The sequence below is a fragment of the Herpailurus yagouaroundi genome, unplaced genomic scaffold (genome assembly GCF_014898765.1).
Source record: "Herpailurus yagouaroundi ecotype Mexico unplaced genomic scaffold, PumYag 216, whole genome shotgun sequence".
In the NCBI taxonomy this organism is placed as follows: Eukaryota; Metazoa; Chordata; class Mammalia; order Carnivora; family Felidae; genus Herpailurus; species Herpailurus yagouaroundi.
The window spans coordinates 838,023-853,888 of record NW_024412447.1 but is presented as its reverse complement, the minus strand read 5'-3'; the positions used below and the strand labels follow the sequence as shown (position 1 = coordinate 853,888).

Below are 15,866 nucleotides of genomic sequence, written 5' to 3'. Positions count from 1 at the left end.
TGACCGAGCTTCAGTTTCGCAAGATGGAAAAGCCCTAGAGATCAGTTGCACAACAACGTGCATATCGTTACACTACTGGACTGCACACCTAACAATGGTTAAGACACTAGATTGTATGTCATGTGTTTGCTGCCACAGTAGAACAAAACCCACGCAGCAGCAGCTGTTGGCATAGCTTCCATGCCTTGGCCCCCGAACAGCAAGTGGCCTGCCTCCCATGTTTACCATGCAGCAAGTGATAACATCACGATCTCTCTTGCCACCACTAAGATGCTCCAGAATTCAGGGTGGCCCCCCCTTCAGGGCGCCCCGACTCAGACAACCTGCCTCTGACCCACTCCCGTGAGTGCACACGTGTCAATACACAAACCCAATTTGCTTAGTTGGGAGAAAACCCAGCCTTGGCAACAAAAGTTAGGGTACAGGGTGGGGGTGATCTTGCCAAGGGCACCCCTTTGCAGTCTTCACCCCGTCTCCTAGTTGACGCTCGTTCAATTCAGCTAAAGCCAGTGCTTTCTAATGACAGCAACCGAGTCTCTCGGTGTGCTCCTTATTTACGACACCCACGGGAGTTGAGTAACTGTCAATTACTCTTGCAGGGAAGGAGGTAAAGAACCTTAAGTGCGTTTTATACCTTTACCCTGAAGGAGAATATCAGGTAAAATGGAAAGGAATGGGGTCCTGTGAGCACCATGCTCAATTTCAACGCACTTGTACACACAGCACATCAAGGCCTACCTCCCGACTGATTCTTGCGCCTAGATTCACGGCTTTAGGGAGACTACAGCAGCTTATGGAATCCGTGCCTGCAGCCGACGGCATTCTTACTCATTCCCTCGTTTCTGCCCGTTTTGCGGAGCCGCACTCTCCTCTTCCTGGCTCTGCTTACATCTCGTGAAAGCGCTGCCGGCTCCAGTGCCCGGTGCGCCCGCTCACCGCCCTGCACCTTCAGACCCGTCCCTGCTCGGACTTCACGGGAATAGATTTCAATCAAGGAGTTCTTAAGGCGTGCTCCAAGCAAGCCGACGGGAGGCACTCGGACGCGCTGAGTCGATGACAACTGATGTGACACGTCAACGGAAGCACTAAGGAAAGACAGTTAACTCGACACACGCAAGCTAAGGAGAGGAAAGCGGTCTGGCCTTGCGGCTGACAGAAGAGCCAGCCTGTCGTGGCCATGTGACCTAAGCGGCCCGATCTTCCTCTCCCAGCTCCCTGCGCTCACTGCCTGGGCTGCAAACACCATCCTAGGCCAGAAAATAATTCAGTTGCAGGGAGACCCAATGGAGAATCCAACTGTCTGTGGCCGACGGATACAGGGTCATCGAGTGTGTCCAACCACCCCCTGGCGTGGCCATGCTCGGGGCATCAACGGCCCGGTCAGATCTCCTATTTATAGCACCGTATCCCTGGAGCTCGCCACAAACTGCTCAAAAGCCTTTGGCAAGTCCTCTTCTGCCGTCTCTGGAGTGGAAAGGGCACCTGGGAAGAAAAGGAAGGCGGCCACACGGTGAGCCCCAGCAGGGCCCGGGTTTGGACCATGTGAGGTGCTCCAGCCCATTGGTACACTTCCGCCTCCAAGAGAAGAGCCACCCTGGGTGCCTGGGAGACTTAGTCGGTTGGGCTCCGACTCCTGGTTTCAGCTCAGGTTGTGATCTCGAAGTTCATAAGGTCTAGCCCCATGCTGGGCTCCACGCTGACGGTGCGGAGCCTCCTTGGGACCTCTCTCTCTCTCTCTCTCTCTCTCTCTCTCAAAATAAATAAACTTAAAAAAAAAAGAGCAGCGCAAAATGTGAGATTCCCCAACTTCCTCCTCAGCTTAAACTGGAGCCAGTAGAGAACTCTAAATTCCTCATTAAATCCATTGACTTTTGCACATTGGGGGTGGGTGGGGGGAGCTCCTTTCCTGAAACAGCGAACCACTTATTCCCTTCTGAATCTAACGCAGCGGAGACTGGGGCTGCTCTCACTGCCTCGGTGACAGGCCCCACTGGCTGCCCAGGAGGGTCCTAACGCGGACTCCGCCCGCTAACAGTGCCTCACGGCCGAACATGGACCCCACCACTAAGCTGCGTTCTGGCCAGGAGCTGCTCACTGAGTGGCCGGAGGTGACCAGCTGAGTGAGGAGACCGTCATGCTGTCTCGCTGGGGAGGTCGGCACCCCTCTGCCTGGGAGCTGGAGGCTCGTCGGGAAGGGCCTGCTAATTTATCGTTATAATTAGGATCTGTTTTTATAGTTTCAGTTGCTGGCAGAGAAGGACACAGGAGCTCTTTCCAGAGATTACTCCAGGGGGCCGCTGGTGCTGCCTGGGCCTCGGCGGGGCTGGCAGGGGCTGATGCCCGGGGGTCTGCACCTGCCCCTTTCTGCCCTCCCTCTCCGAGCACACCCCCCTCCCCCATCTCTTCTTCCCCTCCAGGCACAACTCTCTAGATGCATTCACAGCACTTTTGCAATGGCCACACCAGCCAGGCTCAGCCCGCCATGCGGCCTGAGCAGCAGTAACAAAAACACAGGACGACTCCCGGTCTCAGAAGAACAAAGTCTGTATGAACAACACTGAAAACAGACCTGAGTCCCCCTGGGGAAAGCGTCCAGGGTCGGGCCCTTCATTCGAATCGGACTCATGAAGGCTGTTTTCCTCCACACTCGCCGTGGCTGCCGCGCCCTCGTGGTGAGCACTGCCCACGGCCATCGCTGGGCTCTGCCGGGGAGTCTGCACCCAGCATGCCACGCCCGCACCGCAACCCCCTCTTTCTCTCGCACATTCACCGAAGTGCTACATCCCTCTCGAAGGCCCAACTCGTCCACAGCACCAGAGGCCTGCTCCCCGTGCTGCGGACGTCTGCGGGGTCTGGTCCGTATCTCTCACCCTCTTTGTACCGGGGACCCACCGCTCTGGGGTTGAACTGTTTTTTGTTGTTGTTGTTTTCAAATACACGTTGTCTTCACTCTCCAAGCAGCTTCCAATCTCCAACCTTATGCTTCCCCTGCCCTCCCGACAGTGCCCAGCAAAGTACGTCGTGTGAAGCAGGTCTTCAACAGACCCGCGTCTGGGACCGCCTAACGTCCCTGCTGGGGTGAAGGCTGGAGGGCGCGGGTGTCCAGAGGCCCCCCCCCCCCGTCAGCGCCCAGCACTAGGCGTGGCACCCCCAGAGACCCAGAGCCCTCCTTCTCCTCAGGATTGGGCCGCGCGGGACACGGATCTCTCCTCCTCCAGTTCAAACTAATATTCGTGGAAAAAAGGACAATGTTGCAGTCCTAGCCAACACGCATAGATCAGAATAATGAACAAAGCTAGCAGCCAACCAGGAGGAGTCATTTCACAAAAACACTGTCGCCGCCTCCAGGATGGAGCTGCCAGGGCGCAGGCGGCTTTAATATTTAATGCAGCGATTCGAGGGGGTAGCGAAGGGGCCTGGCCAGGAATGGAACATCAAGTCAGTGAAATCAGGATGATTATTACTTATTCAGAACCCACTCAGGAACCGACACAAAGTTGAAAGCAAACTGGTGACTTTGCATCGTTGTTAATTCATCCCGGACTAGATTCTTTTCCCTGAGTTCTCGTGGTCCTAAGAGTAGGACCCCGAGGCAGTGACCAGATCAGAGCAACCTAAAAATAAAGAACAACACTGTTGAAGCAGAACCGCCACCGATGATGGGGAGTGGGGATAATCACTGCTACCTGAAAAGGACAGCTGTCTTTCTGAGCCGCGCGAGAGCGATGGCCCGGGCACACGCAAAGGCGCAGACGGCGGACGCGAGCATGCCACAGCCGGTTCACAACACGTTTCCATAAAGACTTAAATTCGAAACGAAATGCTGTTTCCTACCTTAACTGCCACGTGCTCCTCTCCATTTCAGTCGGCAGCATGACGCGTCGATACAAGTGATCACGTCCCTGCACGGTGGCACGTCTGTGAATCAAGAGATTTTTACCTGTAGTTACAAAAGTAACGTATACAGCTCACAAGGCACCCACGCCTCCCTCGGCGACTTGAGGGAAAGAGGGAAGGAAGATGCAAGCTTGCTTCCCAGTAAGTAACCGGCGCACCCGCCCTTGCTGCTCCGCTCCAAGATACAGCAACGGGCAGGCTTGCAAGAGAAATGAAAATCTTGTTACCGAGCCCATGAAGGCAGCTCCGTTTCTAAGTTGTAAATTGACATCACGTAGGCTGACAGAAGAACTGTAAAGCCGGCTCAGAGGCACCTGCCTCCCTCGGCTGGCTCTCCTGAGAACGTTCCCGAAGACAGAGGAGCAAGCCCTGGGAAGCACTGCTAACCAGGCCGCGGTGTCGTGCGTGGTCGCCCGAGGCTCCCCATGGGCCTTACACCGCCCCCGCCCGTCTGCCCTGTCACCCGCTCAAGGAGACCCACGATCAGCGATGCCGTCCGCCAGGGATACAGCATCACTTCCAGAGGCTCCCAACTCTGACCACCTAGTGGACCCAAAGGTTTCTCGTGGTGGGGAGAGGAGCACGTGGACCCATCTCACGGCCACGGGTGGGTGCCGTGTGCAAATCCCATGTGCCACGTAATACTGGAAGTTAAAGGAAGTCAAGGCATAGCCTTGGATGCGCGGTGGCGCTGGAGACATCATTCTGACAGGACGTTTGAAATGTCCTCACAAGGAGTATTTCTGCCACATTCTCGATGAGGGCTCCCTTTTCTCTTTTTCAATTCTGCATTTGTGTTCCCAGTCACATACAACATTTTACATGGACAAATTACCAACGAGTGGCCCTCGCTCCTCACTGTTGGGCCTCAAGTGCACTGAGCAAAGGGTTCTCCAAGGTCATTTCTGACAATATTTAGAAAGATATTGAAACAGAAGCTCTTACACTGATTTGTTAACAAAGGATGGGGGTAAGCAAGAGCCACGTGACCCAGATTCTGTGATCAAAGGGGCTCCCTATGCTAGATAACATCACATCACAAAAATACGAGAGGGAAAAAGAGAACATTAGTTTGTCTCTGCTCCTCTCAGCTGCCTCCCATTCTCTGGGGAACCTGAGCGAGAACCTTTTATTCCACAGGGCTTTTGCTTACATAAAATGTGTCGTGAGGCAAATCATAAGCCACGTCTCCTATAGATCGCCTTATGATCACTTTCTGGAATTAAAATCTCTGTCTACCTGACTTTGTGTCTATGAAATATTTATGCTCTGCTCACATGTCTAAGGGAAAACAGTTTGATTTTTCTTGGCAACTTCGACTCAAAGTATCACACCTCCCTCTGTGAGTCTCGGATTCATGGAGCCAAAGCCTTTGCAGAGACCTAAAGACAACGTCGGTTAGAGGACAGAGCACTCCACCTGGCCATCATCTGCAGCAGCGACAGCAGGGCTGGCGACCCCACCCCCACAGGTCTTTGCTCCGAGAACTCCTAGGACAGTCTCCAGTAGGAAAATTGGCCTAAGTGGACTTCACATCACCAGTGTATTCATTATGAGGCCACCATATGCGAACGTGTATGTGGACACTCAGAATTTAAGGACACACATTTCCTTTGCACAAGGCTGCACTGAGACACTTCCTGTTCCTCCCCGGGAGTCCTTATGCTGAAGCCCCGATGTCATCAGAGCATCCGTCTCTGGTTTCGTCACCTGAAGCCACCTGCCTAACATGATGAGGTGCATAAGCACCATCTACAAAGGGTTAAAGGGCACAGTGCTTGTCATCAGGGAGCTGATGGTCTAACACCGTGAATAGCACCCCTACGGGAACAGTCACCACAACTGAGCATTAAACAAGTAAATTGCGATACGTACTCCCTCCTTCAGCCTAATATCTGACCTCTGCCACCACCTGATGCCCAGACCTTGTTCCTCTTCAACAGCTGTTTTGCTTCTCCCCTTCTGGACACCTGCTGGGGCTGTACTTCCCGGCCCCCCTGCTTGGGTGTGGGACCGGCTTAGCCAGTGAGCTCCGAAACTCCCAAGCGAGAGGATCTAAGACCAGTGTGAGGCCCCTGTGGCCACCTTTTTTCTTTCCGCCAAGGCAACGAACGAGACTTCCGACATCGATTGCTCTGCTGTCTCAGGGCTTAGAGGTGAGGACAATGTGGAGCAGAGCTGGTGTACACATCGGGGACAGGACACGTGAGAAGGAAATAAACCTCTGTCGTTTTCAACTGCATTGATTTTGGGATTGTCTGTTACACAGCACAGCCCTGAGTATCCTGAATGCTGTACTGTGATAAGGAAGGAACTTTCCCCAAAGTCATAAACATGCACGTAGGTAAACTTTATGCAGGCTTCTCATTCTCATGTGGAATTCAGTAGAGCACCTGGTGCTGCTTGTCACCTGTGGCCTCTCCTCCATGGTACTTTCGCATTCTTTCCCAGTCCTGCCATCGGCTCTTTTCTGTTTCCTCCTCCTCCTGTGACCTACCTGCAGGCCCTCCTTAGGCCACTTCTTGCTCTCTTTTTGGGAGACTTTATCCATCGTCTTGACTTTGAATAGTATTCCAATTCGAGTCCAGTGTTCTCTCCGTTCCTACGACTTCTCAAAAGCCAGCACGACCCAAACAGGTTTGCCTCATCTCCAAATTGCCATCTTGGTGACCTGCCCATTCTGCTTTCCCGTGCTTGAACTAGCATGCCTGCTTCCTCTCTGTCCTTCGTGCCCAGTTAGCCAAGAAGTTCTCCTGGTTCTTTTTGGTTTTTAATCTGCTTCCTGAATATATCCCTTTCTTTCCACCTCCACCATACCAGCACCTTCAAGAGTCAGGACTCCAGTAATCCAACCCTGGCATCCTCTCTGAATCCTTCTCGATATATCCTGCAACTCCCTCCCAGATTTGTCTCTGCAAACATCCGTCGTACGGATCAACTCGTTGGGCAGTGTTCTGTCTCTCCTACCAGTCAAATGAAGTTCAGGTCTCTCCTCCTCAAGTTCTAAGTCTTCTGTCTTTATCTAGTGGGCTTGACTTCAAACTTTGTGCTTTACACGTTTGGTCTGTTTCTTTCCCTTTCCCTGAATTGCCAACTCATGATGAATGTCGGACACCTGTTGCTTCTAGATTCCAGCACCCGTCTCCCTTCTTCATCTGGTAATGGCACAACGACTTTGGAGCACTGTCTCTCCCCCATTTCATGTGATTCTGGCAGGGCCATCAGCCAGAGGCCACAGAGTGGACATCTGCTTACGGTGATCTTGTGCCCCAGTTTTCCTATCAGGGTCCTAGGTCATGCCTGTTGTCCCAACAAAACTAATAGCAGCACCCCATGTCTACCCTCAAAAGTGTCTTCAGTTAGGTGCACACGGAGTCACCCTACACATGAACCAAGAGAGCCCATTAGAATCCATCTGTGGGATCATGACATACAGGCTAGGAAAGAGACATTCACTCTGGAGGCCAACCGTAGCCCAGGTTGCTGGCAGCTATGTCTTTGTCACAAGAGGAGGCTGCTCTGTAGCGGAACAGGGAGGCCAGCATTCAGAGGGAAGGATCTTTTCTAAATTCCTGGATCCAGCACATCTCACGTCTAGGAGCCAATAAATTCCCCTTCTGGGAACAATCTAGTTTGAGGTGAATTCTTGTCACCTGCAACCAAAAGATACTTCAGCACAACTTTTTCAGGCAGACGTTGATCTGGGAAGTTTTTATTCTCTGAATTCTCATCATGATTACAGCCTCTGCCCTGCAGCCTCGTAAGTACAGTGTTTACACCTAACGTCCAGTTGTTTCGGGATGTGGGGCTCTTTTTCTCCAAGATCAAAACTATAAGCTCCTGGGAGAAGACAGGGACCCCATTTAATCTCTTCTCATATTTTCTTGAGGCCAAACAGGGTGCTGTGTACACAGCAGGCACCCAATAAATATTTGTTGAGGATATGAGTCACAAATGGAAAGGTAATATTGACTGTGTGTCTGGGCAGAAGACAGTGTGTCCGGTGGGAAGGGGGCAGTGGGCCGTCACCCGCTGAACCAGGCTAGGCCCGCAGGGTGGACCAGGAGGGTGCACTTCACCGTCTTTCTTTTGGAGGAAGAGCTTCTCTGCTTCTTTCACCCAGACTCCATGCCTTCACCTTATCCTCTTCAGCCATTTGTCTGACTTCCTCCCCTCCCTCTGGGACCATTCCAGGACAATGGTGACCTCCCCATGACTGACCCTAATGGACACCCCCAGGTTTTGTCTTGTTCTTTGAGAAGCAGGAGCTGGTGAGCCAGTTCTCCCTCTTGAAATATCTGTCTTAGCCTGTCAATGCCTCCCCCTCCTTATTTTCCTCCTGAGTTCTCTGGTTGCTCATTCTCAGTCCAGTTTCCCAGTGCTGGCTTTCCCAAGGCATAGGCCTGCATCCTCTTCTCCACATCTTGTCCCCCCCTAGACAATCTCATCAACACACTATATGCTGATGACCTGAAACTTTACTTCCCAGGCCAGACCTCTTCTCCGAGTTCCAGATGCATGTATCCGATCACTTATTCACCCACTTTTCTCTTTTGTCTCATAACCGGTATGTCCTGAACTGAAATCATTATTTCCACTTATTGGTAACAGTATTTGTGGTTACCAATAGCAGGAAAAACAACGAAAAATTGCCTCGAACAAGAAGGATGTGTTATCTCACATTACAAGAAATCCAGGGGCAAGGTAGCCACCAGCAGTTCAACAGCACCATCACAACCCAGCTGCTTCCACTTTCTGCTCAGCCAGCTCAGCAGAAGGACATGGTCCTTAACCTTGGCCCTTCATGTTAGCCAAAAGGCGACTATTCCCAAGCATCCTCAAAATACCTTCCGGAAGTGGGCTTTGTCCTAACGCATACCCCTTTTTTATTAGGGAGAAAATGCTTTCCTCAGAAGCCCTCTCCCCCTGGAAGACTGGATCACATGGTCATGCCCTGTGTACAAGGGAAGCTGTGAAGGTAAGGTTTCTGCATTTCCATAGTCACTGTCATCTCTTATCTAGACTGCAGTCACAGCTCATTTGCTCTCCTACTTCTGTTCCTGCCTCCCCTCAATCTGTCCTGCACGTACTGCAGCCGAACAAAAGTTTTAGAGCACAATGTGTTGTACGGGTATGATGTCAATGTGTTTTCTCTTCCCCATTATTGAAAAGTTTTCCATCACCAAGACTAGGCCATGAGAGGACACTCAGCTGCAAAGAAGGGTCTGCCTAAAGAAGCTGCTGCTCAGTTTGGAGTCTTAAACCTAAACTTTTTAAGAACTCATAGCAAGCCAGTCTTAAAAGCCCAGCTTTCAAGAGAGAAAAAAAGGAGCCATGAACCAAAGTTTCAGAGACTTACCCTAGAGCAAGAAGCCCAGAGATAACACATGAGAGAAACTGCTTCAGGAGAAAATACTTCCAGGGCTGGGGAGAAGTTTGAAGAACTTTGAAAGGGAAGACACCTGCCCAGGTGTCTGAGAATGGCCCCGATGCTCATCCTACAACCCTCTGTTGAGATGGCAAACAATTCAGATGAGTAGAGGGATCCTTTGAAAGAAGAGGGGCCCCGCCTGGTTTCCTTTCTAGCTCTTCTCTAGAAGAGACACTTCTCCGTGCCAATGTAGGGAGAGTGCAGGAGCGGATACCCGGGACGCGGTCAGGCAGGCAGAAGGCCTGAAGTGGTGCCTCTAGAGCTATAAGAGACTCCCAAAGCCCCTTGTGCACTGGCACGGGACACCGGGAGGGTCACTGAAACAGATGTAACCTACGGTCCGGACAGGCTGGCATTGTACGTAACGAGCTCCCAATCAGAGGCCAGCAGCAGCAAATACTAGCACATGAACAGAGGTGGTGGTCTGCCACAAGCAGGGGCCAGGGAGGACCTGGGTTGCATGTACACCAGAGACTGCTGCCATGAGGTTTTCTATCCAGCTTCCCCAAACCCAGATGCCACTGAAGGAGAAAGGTGGGAGGAGCTGAAGAAAGACGCCTCAGAATGACCAAGATTGGAGCCCAACGGTGAATGAGGTCGAGACAAACTGGACCCAGACAGAGGACAAACAAGAACACTGCGGGCTGGGCTATACCTACGAGCGAGAACAGCGGCCTGCACACAGCAGCCCAGGGCTCCAAAGCGGAGTTCCATTTTACGACACAGACAATGTTGGATATTCTTCGTACGGCTGTGTCAACTACGCATAAATCTTGTTCCCTGTCTACTCCTCAAGGCCAATTTTTATAAGTTTTCTACGATACCTCTTTGCATTCAAGATAAAGTCTGAACGGTCTGGTCCCTGCCTGCCTCTCTACCCTCATCTCTGGCTAGCATATATAGGGGGCAGAGGAAGAATTCAATTTCAAACGTGGCCGCAGGAGATTGTGTTTCGAACACTTCTGTGCCTCAGTTTCCCTATAGTTAAAGTTGAGATCAGAAGAGTGAGCTGTTGGGCATCTCTTGATAGAGAAACGCGTAGCTGGACGTGTACTGTAGCCTCTTCCTTTGAAGCAGACTTCTTGAGGTTTCCTAACCAAGGCTCCGAGGTCTGCTTCCCCTCCCCTGTGGAGCATCACAAGTATTACAAGGTCCTTCTTTTCCTGGTGACCTCAAGGCAGTTCTCAGAGGACATCTTAGGAAGCCCTCAATCTTGATGTGGTAAGAAGCTTAGAGGTAGGAGGTCACTTGACTTCTGCGTGGTGGCAACTCTTTGTATCCATGCGGACATCAGTCAATGAATGGCAAAGCTGCATGTCAAAAAAATCTGACCTGATAATCTTTTGTTCCCACAGCAATTTGGTGTGGTCTGAGCCAGATCAGGACCAAAAAGAACAGCAGAGGTACATCTAGTGCGCTCCTGGGTCGTCTACCTTCACATCTTTCCCTGACACTCCCCACGTGCCAGCTCGTGCTGTGGGTGAATTCTTTCTGAGAGCCCGCAAATGCCCATACATGTATGTGCACACACGTATGCTTGTGTGTATCTGTATCTGGGAACGGGAGACAGTGGTGTCCAACCAATTACATTTCTCTTCTTTGGTAAGAAACTCATTTATGAATCTAGTTGTTTCGAAAACATTTATTCATAATTTTTCAATATTTTTCATTAAATGCTTTTTTACATTTCAAAAAAGGAGATAAAAGTATAACACTGAGAAATTTTAACATGTTACTTTTATTTTGAAGAATGTCTTTCCTTTTTTATTTATTTATTTATTTATTTTTAAAGTTTTTTTAAATTTTTTTTTTCAACGTTTATTTATTTTTGGGACAGAGAGAGACAGAGCATGAACGGGGGAGGGGCAGAGAGAGAGGGAGACACAGAATCGGAAACAGGCTCCAGGCTCTGAGCCATCAGCCCAGAGCCCGACGCGGGGCTCGAACTCACGGACCGCGAGATCGTGACCTGGTTGAAGTCGGACGCTTAACCGACTGTGCCACCCAGGCGCCCCTTTCCTTTTTTTTTTTAAATATAATTTTTGTCAAGTTAGCTAGCATACAACGTATACAGTGTGCTCTTGGCTTCGGGAGTAGATTCCCATGATTTGTCAAGAATCTTGTTTTTCCTAATGGCAGTGTGGTCACTACCTGTGGTAGCTGAATAATGTTCCTTCCATTCCCATGTCCACGCCCCATTCCCTGGAACCACGAATCTGTTATTTCACATGACAAAAGAGACTTTGTGGATGTGCTCATGCTAAGGATCCTGAATGGCACGGGCAGGCTCAATGCAATCCTTTTAACGTGAAAGAGGGAGAATGAGAGACGAGGAGATGTGGCAATGGAGGTAGAGGCTGAGGTGATGTGATTGGCCAGAGAATGTGGGCAACCTTCAGAAGCTGGAAAAGGCCTGGAAGGTCCGTCCTACAGCCCCCAGAAGGAACAGTGCCCTTCTGACACCTTAATTTTAGGCCTGTGAGACGCATTTTTGACTTCTGACCTCCAGAACCATAAAATTTGTGTTGTTTTAGGCCACTTAACTTGCAGTAATTTGCAAGAGCAGCAATAAGAAATATCCTACCAAGTGCAAAATTATGAATCTGTAGCATGGCATGTTTGATTCCACGCAAGAATTTGATTTCTGCTCTAAAACTCAGTAGTCAACGTAAATATAACATAAAACTTTACGTTTTAGTGCGTTACAATTGGTTCTAGTAAGACTCAGATAATCTTGGAATACACGCATCTAAAGACATTTTGGGGCACCCGAGTGGCTCAGTTAAGCATCTGACTCAATTTTGGCTCAGGTCACGATCCTAGGGTTTGTGAGTTCGTGCTCCACGCTGGGCTCTGCACTCACAGTGCTAGAGCCTGCTTGGGATTCTCTCTCTGCCCCTCCTCCATTCTCGCATGCACTCTCTCAAAATAAACTTAAAAAAAAAAAAGACTTTTCATTTCAACATGTGAGATAAAATTTACGGGAAAGGGCAATATCTAACCCACTTTCCTGATTAATAATGTGTATATATTTTTGACCCACGAATAACAACAATTTTAAAAGCTTGTATTTATGCTTCCTTAGTAAGTTGTCCTCTCTTATAGAAAACTTGTGGAAGAAAACTGAAGGGTTTGATTGGCACTGGATTTTGACCAACTGGAAGAAGGGAGGAGCGAGAGGAGTTCGTGGAGGACGTGCCTACGATTGCTTAAGGTGCTGAAAGAGTCTGTGCAAAGTAGGTGAGGTGACAGCCAGAGTGGTCTGTTACATCAAGCAAATAAATAGACCAAAAAATAAGAAAATAGAATAATGTGGGGCACCTGGGTGGCTCAGTCAGTTGAGCATCTGGCTTTGGCTCAGGTCATGATCTCACGGTTCTTGAGTTCGAGCCCCGCGTCGGGCTCTGTGCTGACAGCTGAGAGCCTGGAGCCTGCTTGGGATTCTGTGTCTCCCTCTCTCTCTGCCCCTGCCCCACTCCCACTCTGTCTCTCTCTGAAAAAATAAACATTAAAAAAAGTAAAAAAAAAAAAAAGAAAATAGAATAACGAAACCCAGGTTTTTTATTGCTGGAGGAATTATTTACAAACGCAAAAAGAAAATTCGAAAAATCTTGAGGTGTTGGATTGGAACTGAAGGTAAGAATACGGATATTTTCCTAAAAAATACACACACGAGTACAGATGGTTATGACGTGTAGGTATATGTGAGCAAATATGCATACATTTCCTGGCCCGTGTCTGCTGAGAAGGCCTAGAAGCAACGACACCCTTGTAGCAATAGGCACACCACACACTCAAATCTTGATTTCTAAATACCATCCTCCGCTAAAAAGGAACAATGCTCCTTGGAGAAATGGTGGATTCCAGCACTGCAGCAGGAAGAGTAAAAAAATGAGCCTGGGGCATCTTGTACCAAAAGTCAAGGAAGGGAGCAAGGAAGGGACACATCAAAAGGACTCAAGAGCCAGCTGCACGGGGCTCTCTGGCCATCAAAGTAAATAACAGCAACAGGGGCACCTGGGTGGCTCAGTCAGTTAAGTGACTGTTGGTTTGGGCTCAGGTCATCTCACGGTTTGTGAGTTCGAGCCCCAGGTCGGGATCTGTGCTGACATCACGTTGGTATTCTCTCTCTCCCTTTCTCCGCCCCTCCCATGCGTGCTCTCTCCCAAAAATAAGTAAACTTAAAAAAACGACAGCAACAGAACATGACGCACTGAATAAAAGAGAAATCCACAAGTATACACTAATACAAATAAATGGATTAGAAAAACAAACGAAAGGGAAATATCTCCCTTATAGAATGCCAAATAACAAACATAAAAGGAATGATGGAAATTTTATTTTATTTTTTTTAATTTTTTTTTCAATGTTTATTTATTTTTGGGACAGAGAGAGACAGAGCATGAACGGGGGAGGGGCAGAGAGAGAGGGAGACACAGAATCGGAAACAGGCTCCAGGCTCTGAGCCATCAGCCCAGAGCCTGACGCGGGGCTCGAACTCACGGACCGCGAGATCGTGACCTGGCTGCAGTCGGACGCTTAACCGACTGCGCCACCCAGGCACCCCATGGAATGATGGAAATTTTAAAAAGCACTATCTGGACGGCACCTGGCTGGCTCAGTCGGTAGAACACGTGACTCTGGATCTCGGGGTCGTGAGTTCAAGGCCTACGTAAGAGCGTAGAGCTTACTTTAAAAAAAGTAAAAAGCGCTACCTGGCAACGATCATAGTGATCGAGGCACAAGTCACTGACGCAGCTAAAGGTTGCCGGGCAAAGGCTGATGAAGAATAATGGTGGCATCTCAGAGTAACTCCCTACAAGATACTAACCAATTTACCAGTGACAAAAAGGAGAAACCTAGCAGCCATCCACATGACTAGGTAATCGAGGGGAGGATCACCCACGGTAGGGTGGGTCGCAGCACGGCACCATTCCTGCAGCATTGCTACTAAAAAACATGACCTGAACCTGGTCCCGAGGAAACATCCATGGACCCCGAGTCGTCGCAGTCATCTCACATGTAAGAAAAACCTGTGGCCTTTAATAAAAACTGTCAGGGACAGAAAGGACGGAGGGCCCGTCCCAGCAGGGATGAGACTGCACATGTGATCGTGGATGGGACCCTGGAGCAGGAAAGAAAAAGAGACGTGGACACAGTTGGCAAAATCCAAATGGAGGCTGTGGGTTGGACCTTAATGCCGTCTTGATACTCACTTCCTTATGTGGACGGCCACGGAATGGTGATGTCGGAACGTCTGCTTTCGGGCACATGCACACAAATTGTGGGGGGTGACGGGGCACCCCGGTCATACTCGGCATACTCGCAAATGGCTCAGAAAAAGACTAAAAAAATGGGTATGTGCACGTACAGATACACACACACCCGAGGCTCTCACGTGTGGATCCCACGCGTGCGAAGGTGCCCATGTGAGACGTTTACTTGCAACTGCAAAAGCAACGCTTGCGGGACTGGGGCAGCTGTTCACAAACGTGTGCAGGTGGCGAACAACTCGAGCTGCCCGAGGAACGCACTTCCCTGCCAAGGTCACACAGGACGACACCCGCCTTCTTTCGTGTTTCCCCTCTGATACAGTTAAGTGTCCATTCCGCAGCCTATCCAGGGTCACGGTCGTCCCCTTTTTGTGCTCTCTGGCGGGAATCTTGCCGTCTAAAGCGGCCCCAGGCGGGAGCCCGCGCGCCGTCCAGTTTCCTAAGCACAGGAGGCCGCAACGCACCGCACGGAGATCAGCGGCGAACGGGCCCGGCTTCGGGCACGAGTCACGGCGCGGCGGGCCGTGACCTCAACGCGAACGAACCAACGACACGTCAACGCAAGTTGTCTTCAAACAGAAACACACGTAAAACAAGGTTAGGGACCGACGGCTGGCTGTGACCACAGGCCCCGGGGCGGTGAACCCCGCGGCGCGACAGCACCCGCGGAGCCACTGTGCTGGGACCTCACAGAACCACGCGCTCCCAGAGAGAACACCAACCGCGGCTCGTTTGCGGGGGGGAGGGGGGGTGCTGAGCAAGGGAGGCGACGGAGTACGGGGCCATGGCGAGGCGGGACAAGTAAGATGACATGGTGAGAGGCCCAGGGAGGTGACACGGCCGGGGACCCGGGGATGCAAGAAGGGGACAAGTACCGGGACGTGGAAAGGGGATCCGGTAAGGGGACAAGTCAGGGGATGTGGCAGCGGAACAAAGTGATACAGGGAGAGGAAAGGGGTGAGGAAAAGGCGACACGTTGAGGGGACAAGTAAGGAGACAAGTGCGGGGGCGCGGTGAGGGGACCGGGCCGGGGGACAAGCACGCGGACGCGGTGAGGGGGCAGGACAGGCCACAAGCGCGCGGACGCGGCGGCACCGGCGGGGCCCCCGAGGCCGCGCCGGGCGTCGTCTCCCCGGGGCCGGGCCCTTCTCTCCCGCTGGGGAAGCCCCCGCCCCGGCCGAGCCGGCTCCGTACCTCGCGGCGGCCCCTCTGCGGCGCGGACTCGGGCCCTCCGTGCGCGGCCCCGCGCGACGCCGGCCTCCACT

At 51.1% G+C, this 15,866-nt stretch overlaps 1 long non-coding RNA gene across 1 annotated transcript in view; it reads right to left on the bottom strand.

Annotated features, from left to right (window-relative positions):
* Positions 1-15,866, bottom strand: part of LOC121017481 (uncharacterized) — a 78,286-nt gene extending 62,420 nt beyond the window's left edge. Inside the window, exons 1-2 of the long non-coding RNA XR_005784773.1 lie at positions 15,796-15,866; positions 3,835-3,918 (exon numbers count right to left, since the gene is read on the bottom strand). This is a non-coding gene — a long non-coding RNA (uncharacterized LOC121017481). The remainder of the gene's footprint in view (positions 1-3,834; positions 3,919-15,795) is intronic.